A 24,602-nucleotide genomic window follows, 5' to 3' on the forward strand; every position below is an offset into this window, starting at 1 on the left:
CCAATTTCTCTCTCAGTCAGATAAAAGAGTTATACTGCTGAAAGCCTTGTGGGAAAGCCAAGATGCAAGTTCACAAACAATCCTATGACTGGTTACTGGCCTGTTCTGTAGCAGAAAAAAAGGGAATGCTAGATTTGATTCATCAGCATTATGAAGAACAGCTTTATAACTCACTATAAACGGCAAGCCTGTAAGAGGCATCGAGTGAAACTTTCTCTACAATAACCACAAACTAATTAACTACCCTCCAAAAAGAAAAAAAAAAAAAAGCTAGGAAGGACTAGAAATTAGGAAAGACATGAAATGGTACTTAGCGTACAGATCGAGATTTACATTAAAATGGATGGAAATTGGATAGTTCCGTATGGAAAAATACTGAAATCACTAAGCAAGTACCAGTGACCCAGCCCCTAGTATGCAGCCTGTCCAAAGGAGCCTAGTGCTATGCCCAGGCTAGTCAGAAAGGGGATTTGAATCATTCTGTGTTTTAGCTTTAAATAACCATGACATTTGGTATTCAACAATTGAGGAAAATAATCTTCATTTAAAAACTGTTTATAACTTAAAAACGGGTTATTTAAAATTAAATTGTTGGCATTCGATCTGTGGAAAAACGTCTCGGTGCTGGGTTTTCATCTATCCTGTAAATCTATCTTCAACTGTCCTAAGTAAAACTGTGTAATTCAACTGTCACTCATTTAGGAAGGTGGGACAGATCTATTACTGGACTCCCTCCTCAGAAGCCACTGCATATTGCCTTCTCTTCCGATCTGCTGTGGGATTTTCTGGTGCATACCCTATGGGCAGATGTTCCAAGAGAATTACTGTATTTATTTAAACAAACTGAAAAAAAAAATCTGCTAAGGCAAGTAATGATGAAAAAAAGCCACAAGTTTTCTACATCTGTTTTAGTTACACATGGTAACCAGGGAGATGAAAATATCCACGGTCTTTGGTTCTGCTACTCATAACAAAGTGCTTCTGCTTTATACACTGAATGGTTTCATTTGATTTTTTTAAGAGACTGAAAATAAACATGATCTCTATGCACAGTTTCCTCTGTTTTCAGGAACTATGACCTTTGACTCCTGTAAATCTATTTAAAGCTAATGTCTAAAGTTGTGTTGTTCCAAGGATGTACAAAATATACCTAAGATTTATGTAACAATAAATCTTTTCTGGGCTTTCCTTTGTCAATTTTATTTCATTAACCAAAGCCAGTAACCAAAAGAGCTGCACATCCTCTGGAAGCTATCTAATGTGTTATTTATTTTTATTACAAACAAGTATTTGTTTGTATCCCATATTAATGTTGAAAGCAGGTGAAGACAGTTAGGATTTACTGTCACCCACACACACGTGCAGTAGCATTACAAACAAGAGTTACTATTACAAGAACTTGTTTCATGCCATGATAGGCATTCATCTCTGAAAGCAGCCCCATTAAAATAACACATGAAGTGCGTGCTACTGCAGATAGCACTCTTGAAAACAGTGTTTTCTGCCTTCTGGAAGTCATGGGAAACATTACAATATTAACATTTTAAGATTCAGTTTTTGAGATCACCTTGATCCTTTTATTGCACCCTTAAAACCAATGTGGCTGCCTCCATCAGCCACAGCTTAACACCAATTTAAACTGTTTTTAAAATATTTTTTCTTCAAGAATTATTGAACAAGAACTACCTCCAGTGGTTTGGACACACCAGAAGTTTATGAAAAAAGCCTGACATAATCATCATAAATAGTAACAGAACTGCAGTTTCAGCCACATTACTTCGTGCTATATCACAATGTAATGGGAAGTATTATTTACTTCCAGAAACAAACATTCTGAGAACCACACATGGGATCAGAAAGAATGGGGTTGAGATACTTTTGTGCTTGTCTGCTTCCAGAGCAAGAGCTCCTAATTTCATCCAGAATCACTGGTGGCATGCTGAGCTAACTAGCACATTAGCCTGCATGGCAAAATCATACTGCTTGGCAAGCGGGATTGGCTAGAGGGACACAGTTGGTTATTTATACATATATAAACTATTGCTTTAAAACAGCTCACTTCCCAGAGACGAGGAGAAAAAGAAAAAGAAAGAAAAAAGAAAAAAAAGAAAAAAAAAGCTAAACTGGGAGGAGAAGTTACAAGGGAAAGAACAAGTGAACCAGCAACTATTTAGGAAAAAGTGTATCATATGGGAAAAGACCACAAAACCATACACAAAGAAAGACAGTGTCTTGATTAAACCACCAGCTGGGTCAAAATTAAGACAATAATGGAGGAGAATAGATACAATACATAACTCATGGAAAAATAGCAGTCAGCAATCCATAGAAATCGGGAGTTATACACAGTGCAGAAACCTTGTCAAAGAAAGCTTAAAAATGAATGATAGCAGTGTAAAGGACAGCAAGTGTTGTTTTTTTTTTTAATAAATCAGCCAAAACAACGAAATAAATCATCTTAGTACTGAGATCAAGGTCCACCATAGTTAGCAATGGTTAAAATGTTAATATCAAGGCAGAAACAGCATAAGCCTCAAAGCTGGGGGGGGAAAAAAAAAAAAAAAAAAAAAGGACATCACTGGATGAAGTTTAGGGTCAAGGAAGATGGTATCAGCTACCTATAACCACATTAAAACCAATTGACTCCTAGAAGAGTTGGCTGACTATACATCTGGCCCGATGAAGTAATTTTAATAAATCTTTTAATAATGGGGAAATTCAAGACAGGAAGAATGCTAACGATTTGCCAGCACCCACAAAGGGCAAGTTGGATGACCCGGGTAATTACAGGCTGGTTAGTGTGACATCTATTTTAGGCAAAATAATGGAAAACCAATAACGGATTGAATTGATAAAGAACTCACAGACAGGAACATAATTACTGCCAGTTGGCATGTTTTACTGGAAAGCAGATCTTGTCAAACATATCTTATCCCATTCACTCTTTTCAGGAGATTATATATTTTATTAATGGACGTAACTGTACAGATACAATAATCTTGGACTTCTGTAAGACATGCAGTTCTGATTTCTTTAGCATTACCCAATGTCAATGAGACATATCAATGGATTAAGATGTAGCTTAGAATCGTTTGTCAGTGAGGAATAACCATTGAATGGAAGATACCTGAGGGGGAGCTCTGGCAAATTGGTATTAGGTGCAATGCAATTCAACATTTTCATTGGTGATCTACTAATATTAATTTCTACTGACCTCCATAGTGGGACTTTCACAGAGACATGTATATAGGCCACTACAGACCTATACAGTGGGATGCTAGATCTTTAAAAGCAGGAATAGAAAGGGATTTAGGCATGAGTGTATAAATTTAAATTGGGCTTGATGCTTTAGCAAATACAAAGAAAGAAACCTTAGATATATAAATGGAGAAGTATTGAGTGGAAGTGTGTTTTAACCTGTAGAGCTGATTAATCCATTGCAAAATATTTGCTCACAGTTTTGATGTTCACTTTCTAAAAAGAAGATAGGAAAACTGGAACAATTAAAGGGAAAAAGCTACAAAAATGAAGGCTGGATAAAAATTCTTTACGCTGACATGGGATACACTTCAAGACCTCACTTTCTTCATTTCAACTGACAATACTTGAGCAGAATAGTGATGTATAAATACCTTCATTGAGAGAAAATACCAGACACTAAAGAATTATTAAATTTAGAAAAAAAAAAGTTTTAAGATCCAATGTCAAGAAACTTATGCTGGACATATTTAAATTTAAATACGGTATTTTAAGCTAATTATTTACTCCTGGAGAAAAAGGAAGGGGAAGGGGATGGGGAAGGGGAAAAAATTCTCCATCTCTACATATTTTCTAATCAAAATTGGTCTTTTCCAGAAGATATGCTTTAGTCAAACATTATGTTACTAATAGGGTTCAATACAGAATCAACTATTAGAAGTTGACAGATTGTCTTGTGGTGCTTCTTGTATTAAGCTATATAAGCATATGAGTGAAGCAAAATTGTTTTTCCAAGCTAGTTAGAGGAAATATGTAAGAGACTTGAAAACTAGGTATAAACCTTATGTTGGCTCATCTCTGCATCACTGAGAGGTAGACACTAATTGCCATTGATGGTCCTTTTCTAAGGATGGCCTGGTGAAAAGCTCCTACTGTGCTATTCCTCAGAGAATGCTATGTCAGAACTTAATTCTGTGTAATGTTTAGATTCGACTTTCCTTAACTTGTACTGGGCAGGCACTAGACCCACTGAAGCCAATCAGTTCAAACAAATCAGGGCTTGTAAACAGGGGTTTATTGTCTTTGATAAAGCTGTGGCCCCCTTTTGTTCACAACACCCCCCTTTTAAGGCAGTTCCTATGTTCCTTTCTGCAAAGGGAATGGGCAAATGGCTGTGCTAGGTCCTACCACAGATTATGTCACTTCCCAGAAGGACCTGTAGGACGTACTGCTGAATGGGTTGGTACCATACAAATATCCAAACATTGCCTCTCATAAGTGAAGGGGAGGAGTTTCATGTAAGATCTTGTCTTCAAGCAAGAAATGACAGAATATAGGAGCTTTTAATTAACAAAAAAAAAAAAAAAAATTCAGTACTATCTCACAGTGCATCTAAGAGGACATTCCCAGCCTCTTCTTCCTACACAATAATGATTTTTTGTTTATCATCATTAGGCAATGGATGTTCAGGAAGGAATTGTTCCTGACTTACAGGTCTACAAATTTCAGAGGACATAAATAACACAGAATAACAAAAAGGGGTCTTTTAAAGTGCAAGTCGCAGATGAAACAGGAACCTTAAAAAGACTTGAGTATAAACATATAAGGCAAAACTTACAAGCCAACTCAGGCAGGCTGTTCTGTTCAGCAGGGATGACATGAAAAAAAGATGGTGATAATATGAGAAGCAGATGGATTTGGGAATACTGGAGGAGCAGATGGGGAAGACCGGGAACAGGAAGTTTGATGTGGGAGGACAGCTAAGGAGGGCAAGCTGTTCTTACACGCAAAGCGATGAAAGTGGTGTCAAGCTGTTTAAACCTGACCCTGTTAACAGATGAGGAGCCAGTAGAGAGATACAAAAGAGGGATACAGTGTGATCAAGCTAAGCAAAAGCTAGGCAGATGCATTTCATGGTCACTGGAAAGGGTTCTACTCGGTTTAGGGAAGCCAAAGCAGTGGATGGCACATGGAGGACATGTAAAAAGAGAATCTGCGGGAACCAACATCTATGTTGATTTTAAAAAAAATAAATCAGTTGGCTCACACTGCAAGAATTACTCGTCATTAGATTTGGGGACAGATGTCTAATTGATGGAAATCAGAGGAGCTATATGAATTTCAACAGAACTATAGCAATTTACAATTCCTGGCGGGTTTAGCCCTGTTTCTCATTAACTAACAATATATCATCAACAAATAGTGCACTTTGTATATTTACAGCACTAAAGGACTATTATTTTTAGACTAACAAAGTTATTTTCTTTTCAAAATGAGCTAAGTTAGCTGATGTTTCCTTCCGTTCACGATTCTGCTGCTACCACTGATGGCCATTTTCACTGGCTTTAGCATAGTAAATATTTGATATTTTCTCAAGTATTATGTCATTTCTCAGTATACGGCTCACAATCTTGTTGCTTAAGTTTATATGGCATGCATTAGTCAATTGGACATTGACATACGAGTTTGATTTAGGTTAATAAATATGAACCAGAGCAGAGGACGAAGAATTCAATTTATAACCACTAAGATTGCAAGGAAAATACAGCCGAGAACAATGTTGGCATTCCTCAAAATAGCAAATATAAGTGTGGTTGTGGTTAGGAGAGGGAAGTCAAAGGGGAGGATTTTCCAAAGTAATGGAATAGAAATTTTACAGTGGTTTGTCTGGTCCTTCTTTTCAGAGAGTTTTTTAACTGCCTAAATAAAGTAAGTACAGAATTGTAAGTACAGTATTTGCATTCTGAATAACAGTTTTTGCCTGAGGACCTAAACTTATTTTATTAAGCAAATGAGCAAATAAGTAGCAAACACATCTAGAAGATAAAAATTAATTCTAGCAGAATGTTTTCAAACTGTGAGGCTACATCATATGACTACCTAAGAGGCCTTCCACCTTGAAAAAAAAATCAAAATCTGAATATTTTCTCCATTTTGGTTTGTTCTTTAAAAGATTTAAAAATATATATCTCTGATTCATTCTTCCAATCTCTGCATTAGCAGGGAGAATTTTACTGTACTTAAAGGTTTTCATAATTGAAAAAAAAAGGCTTCACCAAAAATTACTGCCTGAAATTTCTCCAAAGTTGGCCTAAGATAACTCTTCATATGTACACACAAACCACAGACGTGAATGTATGAAAGACAAAATTCTCCTCTGTGTCCAGCAGTAATTTCTAAAAGGAAAACAGAGACCAGGAATAAGGAGACAGCTGCCTAGAAAATGGACATTTTTTGTTTCTCTCCTAAACTATGATATGGGGAGTTTGTGCATTTCTTTCCCACCCCTTTCCCTCACTGGTCTTAACATCTTACTCTGTATCTCTGTATGTTGTACAAACATACCATCTAAAAAATACCATTTTTTTTTTCCATAGTCTCATCTAAAAATACAGATTTTAGATCGAGAATAACCTGATTCGTTATCTTTACCCTTACCTATGTAACCAGACCAGGTAAATTTTTCCTCCTTTTTCCTGGTATTTTTATTCCATCTCCTTTAAATTTTATGTCAAGTCTACTACTGTCTTATTTCTTCTCAACATGCAAAATACAGCTGAAGTCTGTCTCTTTGACTGTGGTGGGTTAACACAGGTAGGCAGCTAAATATGACAGAGCCACTCACTCCCCACCCAGTGAGATGGGGAAAAGAATGGAAGGGCAAAAGTGAGAAAACTCATGGCTTGAGATAAAGACAGTTTAATAAGTAAAAGAGAAAAAGGACAAAACAAAACAATGTAAACAAGTGATGGAAAAAAACGTCACTCCCCAAATCAGCCAAATGATGCCCAGCCAGTCCCTGAAAAACAGCAACCCCTGGCAAATAACCCCTCTCTCTGCCTCTCCCAGTTTTATTGCTGGGCACAATGTTACATGGTATGGGCTATTCCTTTGGTCAGTTGGGGTCGGTTGTCTCTGCTGTATTCCCTTCCAGGTTCTTGTCCATCCCCAGCCTACTCGCTGTGGGTGGGGGTAGGGTGAGAAACAAAGAAAGCTCTGATGGTATATAAGCATTGTTCAGCAACAGCTAAAATATTCATGTGTTATCAACACAGTTTTGGTCACAAATCCAAATCATAGAACCATACAAGCTTCTATGAAGATAATTAACTATCACAGCAAAGAATAGTACATTGACTCATCAGTTTTGACCTTATCAACCTTCATTTTCAGAGCCCTTTCTAATCATCAGTTGCAAACTTAAATTTTAGTTCCTTGTCATCAGTTATATGGTACTATCTTCTTGACTCTCCTTGTCGAGCTTTGTGCTACCATCCACATTTGCTAATGTTCAATTTTGTCTACTGCTCTTTCTGTCATTTGCAAATCAGTTCTATTATCTGTTTTGCAAGTATCTTCTTTGGATAGAATAAGGCCTTATGTGTGTTTCTTTCTCTACTGATATTTAATGCCCCCTTAAAAGCTCGCCTTCTCCATGTTGCTCATCATTAATTGAGGTTAGTTGTATAAAAATCACTGGATTTGTTATCCTACTCTCTATTTAATTTCTGTTCTTTTACAAAACCTTAGTAGATGCATTTGAGAAGACACATGAATGGGTGCTACAGAATCATTAATAAAATGAAAATAAAGAACATCACACCCCACGCATACACAGATATATATTGCTAACAATGATGATGATTATGACAGTGTTCAGTTAAAATCCCAATGGTAAACTTATAGCTCCTTAGATTTTTCAGATCTCAAAGACACAATTTTTATTTAGGTCTAAAACTAAGCCAAATGATTCACTCCCCCAAATTTGTTACTGGTAACTAACCATATACCCATGGTTACATAGTCAAATAGAAGTGCTCAGAAGGATCTTTTAAAAAGATAGTTCATTTTGAAAGAGAAACAAAGGGTTACTGATTAGCAACAGAGCAGCAACTCTGGTCAGGAAATGTCTTAAAGTATTAATAACCAAATACACCTAGATGAATATAAAATAACACATCTGCTCAAGCCATTATAAAGTCATAGAAATACATTTGTATTGGGCACTTACGGTTTCCTGCTTGTCTTCTTCCTGTTCCACATCGATTCCATAATGTATTGGCATTGCTGAACAAGCTCTTGGGAAGTACAATTAAACAGAATTTCAGAAGCTAAAGAGGAGGAATACAAAGAGAGCTTGATTTAGTTTGCAGTAATGGCAATAAACAAAACAAGAAAAATACTTAGTGAAAGAAGTGTTTTTCTACGGAAATCCTAGCTGTGGTCATTTTGATTCTAGCAAAGAATGTCAATATTGAAGTAGTTCAACTTAGTGGAAACATTTAATTCTCATGAGTGCAGCATTCTGAGAGATCTAGAATGTCCAAGCTAATAAATATCTCAGGTCAAATTAAATAAATCAGGGTGGTGGCATTGTAGGGGTTTAATTTTATAATCTACATATAAGTTTAGAGTACTGCAATAGACTTTCCCTCATTTATTTATGCCTGTACCAACATTCATCCATTTAGCAACTCATAACGTAATCAAACTAGGAAAACAAAGCCCCGCATGCTACATTAGTTTTCGTTATACAGCTCAGGATTACATTCGGCCTTTGTATTTCTAAATACTACCCTATTCGGGGTACCTGAACAGATCTGTTATAGTAGCAATGGCCTTCTCTCAGTTGGTGGGAAATTAGAGATTTATCTAAGTGCTTAAAGGCCATTAAAAGAAAGTTGTCCAATCTTTTGTGGTAAGAACAATGTAGCAGGGAGAAGATGCCAGCAGAAGAGGAAGCAAGACCACGGATGCACACATGGATGTGTGTGCTGAGCATGAAGCTAGCTGCAGACTGCACAGCTTGACTGATTTCTGGGGATACAGAGCTGCTATGACAAGGTATCCCTTCATGGTGACATTCAGTCCGTACCGCCACACTTTTACCTCAACCCTGCTGATTCCAAATCCAAAGAGATAATGCGGGACTATGTTCAATCAACAGAAACTTGAACATAATTCATAGATAAAATGCAAATAGAATTGGATGTAATGGAAGAATACATGAAAGTGAAAATTCTTAATATTCTTAGTATTGAGGAGCATGAACATGAAAGATGTGACTAGGTTATAAAAATTAACACCAACAAGACAGTTTAAAAACAAAAAAAAGTTTAGGGCACATTTAAGGCCAGACAGCTAGAGATTCATGCCAACTGCTACGTAGTTTGCCCCATGGCAATCCCTTCAGTTTCTATTCCCAAACTCTAGATGCCCCATCAGATGTGACCTGTCCTGGAATATTACCATCTCCCTCCATTTCCCACATTTTACAAACAAGTCAGCAACAACAAATTCCCATAAATTTCATTTCTATAGAACTCACAAAGGCAAGAGATTATGCTGTGAGATGATAGCCACTGATGCAAAAAGGCTTCTTCAAATAAACTGTCAGATTTATTTCAGACATTCAGAGTTGGCAACCCATCTCTTGTTAGACTCTCTTCCAATCCCATAAACTAGGAATTATTTCTGACTTTATGCTCACTTGAAATTTTGGCATTTTGATGTATACATCATGGGATTTTTTTCTGTTCTTTCCCATACTGATTATTGACTCATATTGCCTGAATTTTTGCTACAGCACTTACATTTGAACAACAGCCATAACCTAAGAATAGGTGCAGAAGTCACCTTTTCCTACATCATCCTAGAGATTTGGGCTAGAACTGCCAATAATTCAACTCCTTCCTTCTTCCCAACCCTATTTATCTGCCATCGTATGACTTCTCTTATTAGTAAAGGGGTTCTTCCTCACCAGCATCCTTGGGAAGCAGTATTCCTGCACACTAGAAATGAAAAGTAGTCTGAAAAAAAGTGTGTTAATATTTTGCACTACCACCTGACCGTTTTTATACAGACTTTCTGGGAGAGATGGAGGTAAGTTTCTGCATGACCTAAACGCTCCAGAGATAAATTGAAAGTTAACGGTAAGATACCATGTCTGGAATACTCTCTCTTGTGAAGTGCAATTTTAATTTCCTGATCACTTTCCTCAGTCTCATATAATGCAACAGTCAGTTTTTCATGGCTCAGCTAGGTATAGTCAGTCAGGTTTTACTCTTATTATGTTTTTCTTATGTTGTAGTCTATCTGTTTCAGCAAATAAACTCATCACCATCCAACACTAGCAACATTTAAAATGTCTTTTGCAGCAGCTCACTCAAAAATATTTGGGCAGTAGACTTTATTTCTGGAGTTCATATCAGAAATCAGTCTCTTCTTCTGCGTTCATAGTACTTTACACATTCTCCCATACAAATGAAAAGTTAGCAACAGTTGTGAACACTGTGATAAGGTAGATGATAATCTTTTCAGACAGTTTCACAGATTTGGGGAGGACATCTTTGCTTTTTTATTTTTTATTTTTAATCTCTTTTTTTTTCAGGCAAGTAGTAGGTATCAGACCTTCCCCATCTCATGTGCACAGGATGCAAATAAGTTCTACAACACTCTAAGAAGCAAAGCATAGGAAGGCCTAGCAGCAGGGAGAAAAGGGATCAAGGAAGAAGATGGCATTGCCCACCTGTGTGATACTCTGTCTGTGTCTTACATCTCAAAGACTGCACAGCTAGATAGTTAATGTGCATTAACATTCACTCTGCTCAAAAAATGCATGTTTTTTAGGATAAGGACACTGGCTGCTGGAAAAAATGCATGCTTTGGAGAGTGAAGACATTAACTTCCTTTTTATATTTGCTATTCTAATTATACTGTCCTGATTTCAAATTAAAGACACAATAGCTTTTGCTATTCCACTATGTAATTATAGATTTCTGTAAACATTCTTTCCTTTGGTGGTTTGCTCTGCGCACACACTTTTTTTCAAAATACATAAAGCAATCAAAATAAATTCTGAATCAAAACAGAGAGAAAACAAATGGCGCCTCAAATATTCCCTTAAAAAATAGCTCTGTGCATCATCTGCAGGCACTTTTGTCATCTGTTGCTATAATAACCACTTTGATTACACGAACACTCACCAAACTGTGCTTGGCTGACTATTGGGCACTTCCCAGCAGCTAAATGAATAGCTCTAAAGTACTGCTCATTTCCAACTCAATACCAGATTTTGTCCTATCATATCAACAGCCACGCAGCCAAGAAACCGAGCTTTCTTGCACATGGTCTCCATGGTGTTTATGTGTTTCTTCCCTAAACAGACAGATGCAGATTAAGCAATGCATGTCAATCTCATTATGAGACTGTGAAATGTGCAGAAAGTTTGTTACACACTCATGCAATCATACACATTGTGAACATCCTGTTTATTTGGACTGTTCTCTGATGATTGGCTGTGGTGTTTCAGCACATTACTGACAGCTGGGAATTGCTCCAATGGAACATGCTTTTCCTATGACAAAGATCCAGAGAGCAGCAGTAACAGTAACATGTGTCTGCCCATTATTTCAGCCATAAGGGGGAAAAAAGAAAAGAAGAAAGAAAAGAATAGAAAAGAATAGAAAAGAATAGAAAAGAATAGAAAAGAATAGAAAAGAATAGAAAAGAATAGAAAAGAATAGAAAAGAATAGAAAAGAATAGAAAAGAATAGAAAAGAATAGAAAAGAATAGAAAAGAATAGAAAAGAATAGAAAAGAATAGAAAAGAATAGAAAGAGAAACTGTCGCAGCGCAGCCCCTCCAAATGAGTAGCACATTGGTTGTCTGAGTTGTACTTGAGCACCACTAGACAGGCCCTCAACGACCTTTGGAGGCCATCTGAGATAATAAATCCTCGGACCCCCAGTTCCGGAATGCTTTGGGCAAGGTCAGGATGGCAAATTTCCCACTTCCACAATATCAGATGTTACGGTAATTCCTTTTAGCTAATGTGTAAGAGCAAAGGAATGTCTTCAAACCTCATCTAGGCCCTGTGGAATCTGTTGAAAATGCATGACAGCTGCGGGCTTTGGCTGAGGTCTGCCTGTGAATATATGAGATTTGGAAGCCTTTCAGACAAGGAAAGGAGGGAATGACTGTACATTCAATGTGTACCGTTGGTCTCCCGCCCTCCCTTCCCAGCCCCATTTCACACAGCATAGCTGTATCACAGCTCTATGGCCATGGCTGTCATGCATTCTTTACAACTCAGTGTCGCAGCTAACGTCCAGCACAGAAAAATACAGATGTGCACGTGCATACACCTACACACACACAAAGAAAGGGGGAAAGAAAAAGAAAGAACAATTTCCCTAAGGTCTGAGAACAGGAAATCGCAAAGCTCATCCATTTTTTATAAAATGGTAGACAGCAGAAGTAAGCGACTTTGCTATGTCTGGATGCCCAAGATGAGGAATCCCACATGGATTCACTTGTTACCTGTTCTCCAGAACCCAGATAAGACACCAGGTCGTGCTAAAGGTCACGGCCCCCTCTGACATTCTTACTTGCAAGAAAAAGTTCAGGGCCTTTTACACACCTATTTTCACATCACTAAGAGTGGGTATATTTATCTCCTTTGCAGTCTTGTGCTTTCCAAGGACTTCATAGTCTTGGCTTCTCTGATATGTGGGAAACCCTACTTTCTGTGTGCAAAAATTGCTAAGATACAAGGCAAAGAAGGATCAAAAAATTGCTTTAGAGATCTACCTCCACTACACATAACTTTTTCAGTGTAGTAAACAGCCCAGACTAACACAGGCTTTTGAATGTTTCTGAACCTCAACAGCATGAGAAAGCTCCCAGCACATGGGTCTTCTTCAATTACTGTTAGTACTCCACACAGTGTTTCATAAACTTTATTATATTGCATTCTACCATGAAGCCACCTGCATATACAGTGCATCCATCTTATACAGTGAAATTAGCAAGACCCTGTTTTATGAGCAAGAATAGCCATTACATTTTTTTCAGTAGTAGTAGTATAAAATGAAGTAAAAGAACAGATTCAGCAATATCTGAATGCAATGCACTTGATGATGAGAGACTAGGAGCAAGTGCTTTCCCCAGTTTCCAGAAGGGATCTTTTGTTGTCAGAAGAATCCAAAGGGATCTTTTGTTCCCAAAAGCAGCACTGAAAGGACTGGTTAGAGAACTTGAAAGCAGATCTCAATATATGCGTGGGCCTGTCATACACGCCACGTAGCAAAGAGGGAAGAGCAACTGGGAAATTAGAAGTACATTAATTATAAAGACTCAAGTCGGCACACTTGTGGCTTCTTGCAAGCAGTTGAAAAGTACCGTAAGTCTAAATTTATCAGCAAAGACTGTTAACAAGAGGTAATGGTGTCTGGTAAAATCTAACTATACTGAAAACTTTTCCCATTTTTGTCAAAGGGAGGAGGGCTAGAGAGGTTGTACTTTATCCCAGATTTTCATGGGAGTAGAAGAGAAGACAATTTCATTGATCATTTTAATGTAAAGGCAGTTGAAAGGACTGATTTAAGCAGAAAGATAGAAGAAAAATAATGTTTTGTCTACTTTAGAATGCCGGTCCTGAATTAGAGAACTGTAGCTGCTTTGTTCTACCATATATCTAACAAACATCTATCTACATGCATGTAGCTCTACAAAATGTGTTTTAAATGAAGGACAGTATAATTATCAAACACTGAAAAACAATGTCATATTTGATACCGCAAAATAATTCAAATCCCCCACATACACATACTTGGAAGATTATAACCAGTATCTACAGATGTAACCTGTTCAGGTTTATAGAAGTCTGCACCTGCAAAGATAGAATTATCTTTATTCTTGCACTGATCACTGTGTTAAATATCACCTAAAAAGAACTCCACTATCTAGCACTATGCAGAAGGAAACTCTCTGCTGGATGATCACTACCACTTTCTAATTCATCCAAATATGTCTGAGGCCCATTTTGCACTACATTTAGCTAAGTGAATATTACTAGTCATTCTTGTCTCTTTCGTCCGCTGATGATTTTCAGAGCAAACAACATATTTTGAGACAAATTAATTGTTCGTTTATTAATCTGCCTTTCCTCAGCTGAGGATGCCTGATCTCACCTCATGCCACCTTGGATAATTCTTGACCTCCATTGCAAACAGGCTTAAGATGTTCTAGTTTTGATTCAGAGTCATTGTAAAGGATACTGTATGTTGCACTGCTGGAGCATACAGACACAAACAGTTGTTTTATCCAAGCATACAAAAAATATCACAGTACAATACTGTCTCGAACACACAGGTGTCAGTATAAATTGTATACTGTCCTAAATGCTTTAATATTTAATATTTGTATATATATATTTGTATATATATACTCAAATATACATAATTGTATACTCAAACATACATAATTGTATACTGCTTTGGTAGGTAAGACACACTTTCAGATTTGTACTCATAGGTATGTAGAATCAGAATAATCAAGGTCGGAAAAGACCTCCAAGATCATATGGTCCAACCGTCCCCTAACCACCACAATCAGCCACTAAAAAGTGTCCCTAAGTGCCAGGTCCAACCTTTCCTTAAACACCCCCAGGAATAGTGACTCCACCACCTCCCTGGACAACCCATTCCAATGCTTGACTACTCTTTCTGAGATGAAATTTATCCTGATTTCCAAGCTGAACCTCCCCTGGCACAACTTGAGGCCATTCCCTCTTGTCTCATTGCTAGTTATCTGCGAGAAGAAGCTGACCCCTAGCTAACCACAACTTCCTTTCAGGTTGTTGTAGAGAGCAATAAGGTCTCCCCTGGGCTTCCTCTTCTCCAGACTAAATATAAGTGTATATATAGAGAGAAGTTCCTGTACTTATACAGGAGTTCCTAAAGGAGGTGCCCATAACCTGAGTGTTGACCCATAGCATTGCAAACCAGACAACAAAGTGGTCTCTTGGAATATGTTTCAGACATGTCTTAGATTTTCTTTGACAACATCAGGTCATACCTGAAAGTCAGTTCACAAGCCACAGTGTCATCACACAGGTAAAGGAGTTAAGAGGAGACTCCTGTGGTTTTGCATTAGGAAAGGATTTTGTGAAGGACCGTTTGCACAGCACTTATTTCAAAACACTGAGTAACACAAATGATGGGAAAGCAAATGGAAATATAGCATGCCAGGAAAGGAGATACTTCATACATTGGTATGAGACTTTGCTCAATGATCCTCCACCACTGTCTCTTCCCTTCCCAACACATCTGGTTCAGAGGAAGGACAAAGACAAGTCATTTAGTCTCTTCTCTGATTTTGTTAGTTTCTCCTTCTTTGAATGAGTACTGTAAAGTGACATGATTTCATATACAAATTGCTTGCATGTTGATTTTGCCAGCAAACACTTAGTCAGGGAGCCACAGACACATAGTATTTCTTAATCTATTCCCAGATTTTCTTCTTTTAACTGTGCACAGAAAACTGATCGGATCATCAAGCTGGAAAGTTCTTATCACTCAACCAGATGGAATTTTCTCTGGAAAGACAGAGAAATGAGTAGCTCTGAACCTATCCCAAAGATAAAAGGGGAAAAAAAATAATTAAAAAAAATTCATAGGTCACTGAATAAAAGTCTCTTCATCCAGTGATCAATAGGTCTAATGCAAGTCTGCCAAGGGAACGTCAGCAATAAAATACATTTTGCAATTGCTATAATCAACATGAATCAACCACACTGATTTGTTTTCTGAAGCAGCAATATTTGAGAGCTGATGTAATCTTAAAAAAACAAAGTCTAATTGTTCGTTTGTCATGCCCCTGGATATAGAAGTCCTCCAATCATCAGCACAGGAGAAAGAAAACAAGAAATGTGTGAAGAACTGGTATAGCACCAGTCATTTGAACTTCCATTTGCTTTTCCCAGTTTTCCTGGGAACACGTATCGACAGATCAGTTTTTGCTTTCCCAGGATAGAGTCCTTTATATGCAATCCTTATAAAATATTACAGCAGACTAAGAAATGAACCAGAACATTACCCTAACACTACTGTAATGGTTGGTGTCATTAATGCAGATTATCGTACCACATTGTTCTTAAGAAAAAGGGAATGACAGTACACTAAATCAAGTACAATTCTCTTTTTAGTGTGAAAAACTAGCCACACCTTATTAATAGACAAATTCTCCACAGATATTATTAGTCTGCCTACTGCATTAGACATGGTTTGTAATCCTGACTCTGCTTAATTGAGAGTTTTACCCTTGATTTCAGAGGGATTTTACCTACTGCCCCTGCTTTTATGCAAACTTCCTGACCCTTGGTGAAGTGCGCGAAGAGCCTAAAGCGAAGGAAGAGCTCCGTTTTGAACATGCTATCAAGCTTCAAAACAATCTTTCTAAAATTACAGCTACTGGAAGCCTTCTTTTCACAGGTCTATGGACATGCTATTTTTTTTTCCTTAGTAAATTATCAGACAATCCCTCCCACAGTCACAGCTGATTTGCTTCCATATTCAATAATTTTCAACAGAGCTTAATCAATTCAGCAAAAGAGAAGTTGCATTAAAAATACACAGAATTCATGAGGATAAACTTTCTTTATCAAATAGCAGAGGATTTCTTGTGTGATCAGTGACTCTTTCAGTTATATCACTGGGGCAGATTAAGCACTCTAACTCAAAAATAAAAATATAGAATAAATCCACAGAGTTACCTTTGTCTCAGGTAAACTCACCTAGAGTTATACAACTGTCAAAGAAATCAGAATTTCACCCATTCTTTAGATTATAACATTTCAATAATGTGTTTGCAATGTGATAACAACACTGTTTCAGAGCATCCATTTTTAAGAACATGATAAATAATAGGTCCCACTTCTGTCCATTTTTTCAAACAATGCAGAGCAGAATTCAACTTGCATGCTAATACATAATAAAGATGGTAAAAAAGAAAAAAAAAAAAGAAAGAAAGAAAACAGCTACCAAAAAAAATGTATAACACCAATATGGGCATACATATTCAACCTGAATGCCAGAGAAGCTGCAAAGTGCTTCACCACAGCAGCCATTCCCCTCTACATAAGATTATTTTCCAACACTGGTCTACACAGGAAACTTGCACATGTTTAACAGGTAAAGAGAGTATAGAATCCTCTGCTAGGAAATATTTGCTGAACGTCAGGTGATGCCAATACTAAAGAGATGTGTTCTGCCAAGAAGACTTCCAAGCGTTTTTTCAGTATTCATTTTCTAGTCTGCATTTAGATAGAAAAAAAAATCTCTCTCTAATGCATAAGTAGAACGAAACTGTAGCAGCCTTTCCAAACTTCTAATTGTATAAATAGTCATGATTCCAAACTGCATGTAATAATTAAAGTAGCATGTTCTACTTCAGGAAAATCCATTTTTTATATTGGACATCACCCTTGGTTACACCAAGTGGAAGAACATTTCTGCTTTCTGTTACACATGCTTTTCATTTGGTATCTAAAAGTGATACTGCCATATGATATGTAAGCAAAAGAGCAAGTGGGTGGAAAAAGTACTTCGGAGACTAACATTTAAATCTTCAGGGCCTGCTCCTAGCACAACAGAACCACTTTTAATCAGTTTATCCCAATGCTGACCTGAGAAGATTGTCTTGTTCTGTCAGTTCCTAGGACCTGTCCATATACCCGAGAGCTGCTCTGAGAGCTCCTTGCCCAGCACAGACAGCCCCACATCCCTTTACTTACTTCCCTCAACCCAAGGACTCCATCTTCTGCTGAACACCTTCATTTGCCCACATTGAGCAAGTCCGCATTGAGTAGACAAGATGAAGCATACCAAGACCATCTCTCAGCTTACCTGTGATATGACAAAGAAAGAGTAGGAGTGGCACCAGGCTGAGAGGTCCATGCTTAGCAGGACCTCCTCACACAGAATCCACAACTTCTCTTGACACCAAGTTTCCCAAGGGACAAATTGTCACCTCCACTTGCTTTAACTCAGAAAATTTTGAGTGAGGACTGATGTAAGCTTTTTTTTTTTTTTCCCTAACGCTTGTCTCACTGAACTGACTTGTTCTAAAACTAGACAACACTACCAACAGCATATATACATTCTTGTCTCTACAGATCTAGCTGCACATCTGACTCTAGACAGACTTGTTTACATAACCTACCATTTTTTCAGTAGAAGGAGATAAGTAAAGTAAAATTTACATTACATTGTACCAAATGCATTACTGTTAACAAACACAGTATCTTGGGACGTAAACTATCAGAGGCTTATAAAAGAGTATTTAAAAGATGTGGCTTGGAAAATACAGAAATACAGAACAGGAAGAAAAAAATATCCACAGTAATCCCAAAATAAACATGGCAGCAACATTTGCAAATTGGAGGCAATTTGCAAAAGGCAAACTTCCTTAGGTAAAAGTACTTACTATTCAGGACGGTTTAGGTTTCCAGTAAGCAGCTCTTTTGAGATCTGCTTTTATAATCATTCCTGCCTCAAAAAGAAATATTATATTTCTAACAAACCTGTATCAGCAAAATCATGTTGTCTACAAAGTCTGACCGATTAGCTGGCAGGCTGTAATCTGCATATTTGCTCTTTTCAATTGCATTGCATCATTTAGGCCTTCTCCATTTGCAGGGGACACAAACGAGAAAAGTTTTGATGTATGCTAAATTGATGTTTGTCCAAGCATTATGAAGCAATAATCCACAGGAGCCACAGAAGCTTTAACAAGGCAAAGCGAAGTGAACAATCAACATTTTCAGTAGATTACTGAAAGTCCACACCCCACCAAAACCAACTTAGAGCTTGTCTTCTTGCCACAGTGATTCTAGAAATACAGAATTAATAATGCTTCCTATTAATCCTTTCTATTATGTAGCCCTGCACACTGTCTCACGAACCAGCACACAGAGCCCATAACGCAAGTCTCCATAAGACCAAAGCATGTTTCATGGCCATCTTATCAGCTGGTTCGTACTAGTTAGCTTTAAGTTGGGAATGAACAAAACTTTTTGGAATTGTTCTTTTGGACTAAAGTGTTTTTGTAGAATATGAGGGAAAATCAACCTCCCATGATGAGGCTGCGCAAATTCTTACGCCTTTGATTGCATAACAGAAAGTCATTAGTATACACGTATCTTTTCCTTTTCTAAACAGGGCATGACATACTGACAGTTCAACAGAATTTTAGTTTAATCTTCTCTTCCTCTCCCTCATGGCACAGTGGATTTTCAGATCAAACACTATTGTGAAATCACAGACAAAAACATGAGAAACCTAACTGACAAAAATCTGCTTATAGCCCTTTTTAAAATCCATTTATGTGCCAATGCTTTACCTTTTTTCTGTAACGTCGCCATTTTTAGTCATAAGATCATAATTTCAAAAGAAAAAGGTTAGCCCAACAGTTATTCATATAGTCTTGCAGCAGGTGAAAGAAATTATTAAATTATTCTTAATGACAGAGCAATTAGGATCAGACCTCATTAAACTCAGCTGTATTTGGTCTGATATTATCAGCCATCTAATACCCTAGAATTACATCCTCGTATTGTAACGGACTTCAGTCGTGCCAGAGTAGGATGAGGCAAAAAATTATCTTTGTTCCTCAAGACCAGCACCCTCATTTATGCTGTGCCTCACGTTCTCTCAGAAAAGCAAACCACACAGTACCTGAAAAGATTCAAAATACATCTACCTTAACACTGCTATATCCAAGATGGTTTCACATCAAAAGGGGCTGGTAAGAAGAGAAAATATTCTTTATTGTTCCAGGTGTTATTACTGCAAAAATAGGGGCAACGAATGCCAGAAACTTGCCAGAAACAGCTGTTCAGCTACTGTATTTCAGTAGCTCTGCCAGAAGCTACCCCTACACATCTCAGCCTGATCAGAAGCACTGGGACACTTCATTGTACTGCTCACACAAAGCCACAGGGGTCTTTTCAACAACCCACTACCCAATGGGCAGAGTAATTCATTCATGGTCCTCCTCTGGTGCAAATCAGGAAAAAAAAAAACAGTAGTCTTTTGATATATTTTAATTTTCAGACTTGATTTAAAAAAAAAAAAAAAAAAAAAAAGTAAAAAAGAAAAGGAAAAACATGACCAACAGGAGAAAAAAAAAAAAAAAGAAAGAAAAAAAAGGACAACTTTAGAACAGCATCTCTATCCAGTCTTTCAGTCTTCCTTTTTTGGATTTAAGTAGGAAATCTCAAGGAAAGCAGATAAATAAAATAAATGAACTATGCTTCATTTTGAACCGGGACATTTGGTGATGTTTCGTTTAACTCAAGTGACAGCAAGGCTCAAGTTCAGAGAACTGCTAAATAATGCTAGAAGTTAAAGGTAGGAAAGATCTGCTAGACTGTTCAGTCCTACCACTACCAGTGCTCTGTGTATTGGGGAATGCTTTCAGTACTGGTAGTGATAAAGTGTGCAAAAAGTACCGGTTTTTGTCATTTCCTTGGGCATTTACTCTTCAATCAGAGACAGCTCAGCATTAACCTCCATACAATAGCCCTTTAGAAGTTATTGAGGATGAAGCTAACATGCCACAAAAAGAATTTAAGAGGTTTCTACATAAATTAATCTATTAAATGTAGTAAAAATGGTAAACTTCTATTTTTTAAGTTTTTAAAAATAGATCCTATATCAGGAATAAGAGTCTTTATTGAGTTGCAAGAAGGTTCGGAGACTTTACATAAAGAGTATCAAATCTAAAGGCTTTCCTTACATATGCTCACAATGGTACAGCACTTATTTCACAGCATTATAAGCAAGTAATCTTCTCAGTTACCAGGGATAGAGGGAGTTTGTGGGTTTGGCATGCAGCCGAACAGGATATGAACTGCAATGCAACAACAGGCAAATAAGCAGCGTTCTCCTTACAAAATCCTTTAGTTCCTGAAGCTAGACCTCATAGCCCCAGAGACTCCCAACACTTTCATACAGGCATTTTGGAGTTAATAAGATACTTCTGGTTTGATGAGTCTGCAGACAAAAAAAAAAAAAAAGATCTCCATGAAGGCTCATCTCCTATCACAGATATGTTATGACAGATCCCAAAACACCATCACTGTAACCAGCACTCTGAAAGGCTGCTCACCACTGGTCCCCTAGTTCACAGTTAACCCTATTTGACTGCACATGGGAAAAAAGGAAAAAGACATAACTCCACGCTTTTACTGAAAAATAATAAAAACGCTGATCAAAACAAAAATTAAAATCCATTTCAACCAGCAAAAGAGTTTTAGTGGGGAAAAAAAGGCTGATCCATAGCCAAATACTCTGTTAGAGAACTGGAGAGTGTAGCTGGCATGAAGCATGCATACCCTGCTCTGCTGCCTGCTAAAGTAAAAATTGTGTTTACATGTACAGACAATGAACTCTGCACATAGAGTTCAGACCTTGGGCTTTCAACCCTGCCATCACAAGGCCTCCAGATCCCAGCTAGAGAAGCAACAGGTTTAGATGCACGAAGCAGCAGGCTGTTACCACAGAGGACCAGCTGTCAGACTAATTGCATTCACAACAAGAGCCTACAGCTCTTATCCTTAATTGTTGTTTTAGATAACTGAACAAAATAAATTCTGTTCTTCTCTTTTTGGGTATTCACAACAAAAAGCAAATGCTACAAATACTCACCTATCTATTGAAAGTATGACAGGTAAGGTCTAAAGGGTTCAGTTTTGTTTCACATTTTTATTGTATTACACTTACACTTCACCTCTGCATCTCACAACAACCTTTCAATTTTAGATTTAGTAAGCTAGCTCTGCATGAGTAGCTGTATGCAAAGTACCTTATTTTGAATCCAGATCCTTATTTACAATGGGATATTTTCTACTGGAGATGGAAAGAGAAAACAGGAGTGGTTTTGATTTTATGAATTGTCTATGGCTAGGGTGTTATTTTGCAAATATGAAATCTAGAAACTCCTAAAAGCTTAGATCCTACTCTTGATGATTTGTGCTTGCAATTCAGGATTGTATTTAAGATGTTTTTTATATTCAGGGATGGACACACTTCTCTTTCTCTACAAAGAATATATATTGCAAAAAGAAGGAAAGAAATCTATCTTCTACCTGCCTTCTACCTAAGTATTCAGGTACTCACAAGAGCTTAAAATGATTTCATATCAAGAAGTGCTGCATTTTCACCACTGAAGCTGAGAAAGCCAGAAGACTTTATGGACTCTCCCTTGCACAATGAATGTCATCAATACACCAACATAAACTTCTTAAGCAGAACTGTCCTGCAGGTGATAGTCTGTAAGTTAAACTACACAGTCACACCATCACAAGCACTGGAACTACCCCAAATCTAAGGCAGTTTAGAAGCAAAGCATTGGCTTCGCACATACCGCATGGTGACAGCACTACCAGAGTAATACATCTAGATTTCCTGTTTCCTTTTTGTTCTAGTAGAAAGACAACTGATGAACTGATGAAAAATAACTGAGACATCCCATACCACAAGGGCTGCTGAAGGCCAGGTCATTTGTCCACAGCCGGAGCAGGCGAGTGTCAAAAGATGTGATGTTCAGGCGCTGTTTGGATGCTTGCCCTGAGCAGATGCACAGCTTACCAAAAGTGCTTAAAAGGCACTTAGGAAGAACACAGCAATACTTTTGGCATTTCTGCTTTCTGCCTCAGCCAGAAACAGAACCACAAAGGGAGCCAAAAGAGCTCATATACAAGCATTTCAGTACCTTACAGTTCTGTCTAAAGACTGGTTACAAACCCAGAGTGGCTCAAGGTGTGTGTGCTAGCCACCATATTTACCCAGGGTGATTTGTTTCTCCTCACTGTGGGATGAAGGACTCACTAACCAGTTTGCATCACAGGCATCATTGCAAGCATCCCACTGAAATCTAATACCTCATTAAAATCTGCCTACAGAGACCAGTAGAGAAAAACCAAGAAAAGTACAACAGAAGGACAATTTCTTCGGAGAGTCACATTTTGTTTGTTCTTTATTCAACACATTTAACCATTTTCATGACCCACAAATGCCATGGTTTTGCTTCTTCATTCAATTTCCCTTTATTCCCACCGACTGGCAGAAAACATCCCACCTATTTTAACAAGTCTTAGGACAGTGACATTGATACCCAGAATCGAATCATTTCAAAGTGGGGCCACTTCAAACTATTGCTCACCTGAAAACAAGCACCTTTCATGATGTGCCCCCTTAGTAAAGCTCTGTACTTTACTCAGAGAACTTCATCACTGCTCAGGGTTACTAAAGTTCACCAGCAGTAAACATACTAATAAATGTATTGACTTTTTTTTTTTCTTTAAAACATAAAGATCCCAGAGAATGATAAAAGAGAGTGCTTCAGTAAAGGGGGACAGTTTCCTTCTGAATGGTTGAAGCAGAACCTTCAACCTTCAGAATAACTGAGGTGCAATGTATACACTTAATTTCAGCTTTATTTAGCTTTCTTAGACTCCAAGCCACCCCACTACAAGATCCTTTTGTTTTTAAAACTTTGGGTAATAAAAGAACCATCCATCAGCTGTCAGGGGAGCTATCAGGAAGCAAGTTTCTAATCCCCACTCACGTATTGCAGGCGTTTCCTGGAACACCTGCACTGCCAGTTTTCAGAAAAACTACTGGGTGCAGGCAGAAAGCTTTGGGGGGGCTCAGAGCAAACCACGTAAATAGCAGCAGTGGCAAAGCCACAGGAATTTGTGTGTGCGCACGCACATGTGTGTATGTGTATTTGAGGACTCTAGACAAATTTGTTCTGGGATCAACATGGTTTGTGGATACAGCCTTTTCACCACGCTACCCTGCTGTTTTCCTGGCTTTTGGTAACAGATGATAATTGGATACACTACCCTAGAGTAGGAAGCACATAATATGAGAAAGCTGCTGTTAATTCAACACACAGGTCTTTCCCTGAGCTGGGGGACCAATGGTTATGAGCCTCATTACAGATGACTGGGGGGTTACAATTTGGCACCGGCTTTGGAGATTTTATCATCTGATGCTAGGCCTTTTAGGAACAAAACCAAAATCTTCTGAGTGCTTATGCAAAAGACAAACTTAGCACAAAATTCGGTTTTGGGTTGTGTTTTTTTTTTCACTTTTTTTTTTTCTCCTAGTGTGGACCTGAGTTTTTCAATTAAGAAAAGTGAGTGACAATGTTTACCTATGGCCAAGGATGTGAGAGGCCCAGGTTTGACTTCACTCAAATCAAAGCAGACATTTCCTCCGTACCACAGGCCAGCTACCATCCACAACCCTCTCCTGAAATTAATGCATCTTACTGCCAGTCTTATTCACTGCTGTTGGGGAGGGAGCAAATATGGAGGGAGATGGAGGGCCATAAATTCAGAGAGCAAAGAGAAGGTAGCATCGTGTGTCTTAGATGATACTGCAGAAAATAGATAGCTCTGTTAGCAACCATTCTCTCACCATGACCATCTCACCAGAATCACCAGAAGCACACACAATGAATGAATGATGCTACTCTGTAGCATAAGACTGCTTGCCTTTCTACAACTGCATACCTTGGGTCCAAGAAACCCAATTCCTAGCCCTATTCCG

The 24,602-nt window shown here is 37.9% G+C and overlaps 1 long non-coding RNA gene across 1 annotated transcript in view; it reads right to left on the reverse strand.

Annotated features, from left to right (window-relative positions):
* Positions 1-6,992: 6,992 nt before the first annotated feature.
* The window catches only part of LOC121069485, a 125,560-nt gene continuing 107,950 nt past the window's right edge, over positions 6,993-24,602 (reverse strand). The window contains exons 3-4 of the long non-coding RNA XR_005819453.1: positions 8,210-8,309; positions 6,993-7,158 (exon numbers count right to left, since the gene is read on the reverse strand). This is a non-coding gene — a long non-coding RNA (uncharacterized LOC121069485). The remainder of the gene's footprint in view (positions 7,159-8,209; positions 8,310-24,602) is intronic.

The sequence above is a fragment of the Cygnus olor genome, chromosome 4, assembly GCF_009769625.2.
Source record: "Cygnus olor isolate bCygOlo1 chromosome 4, bCygOlo1.pri.v2, whole genome shotgun sequence".
NCBI lineage: Eukaryota > Metazoa > Chordata > Aves > Anseriformes > Anatidae > Cygnus > Cygnus olor.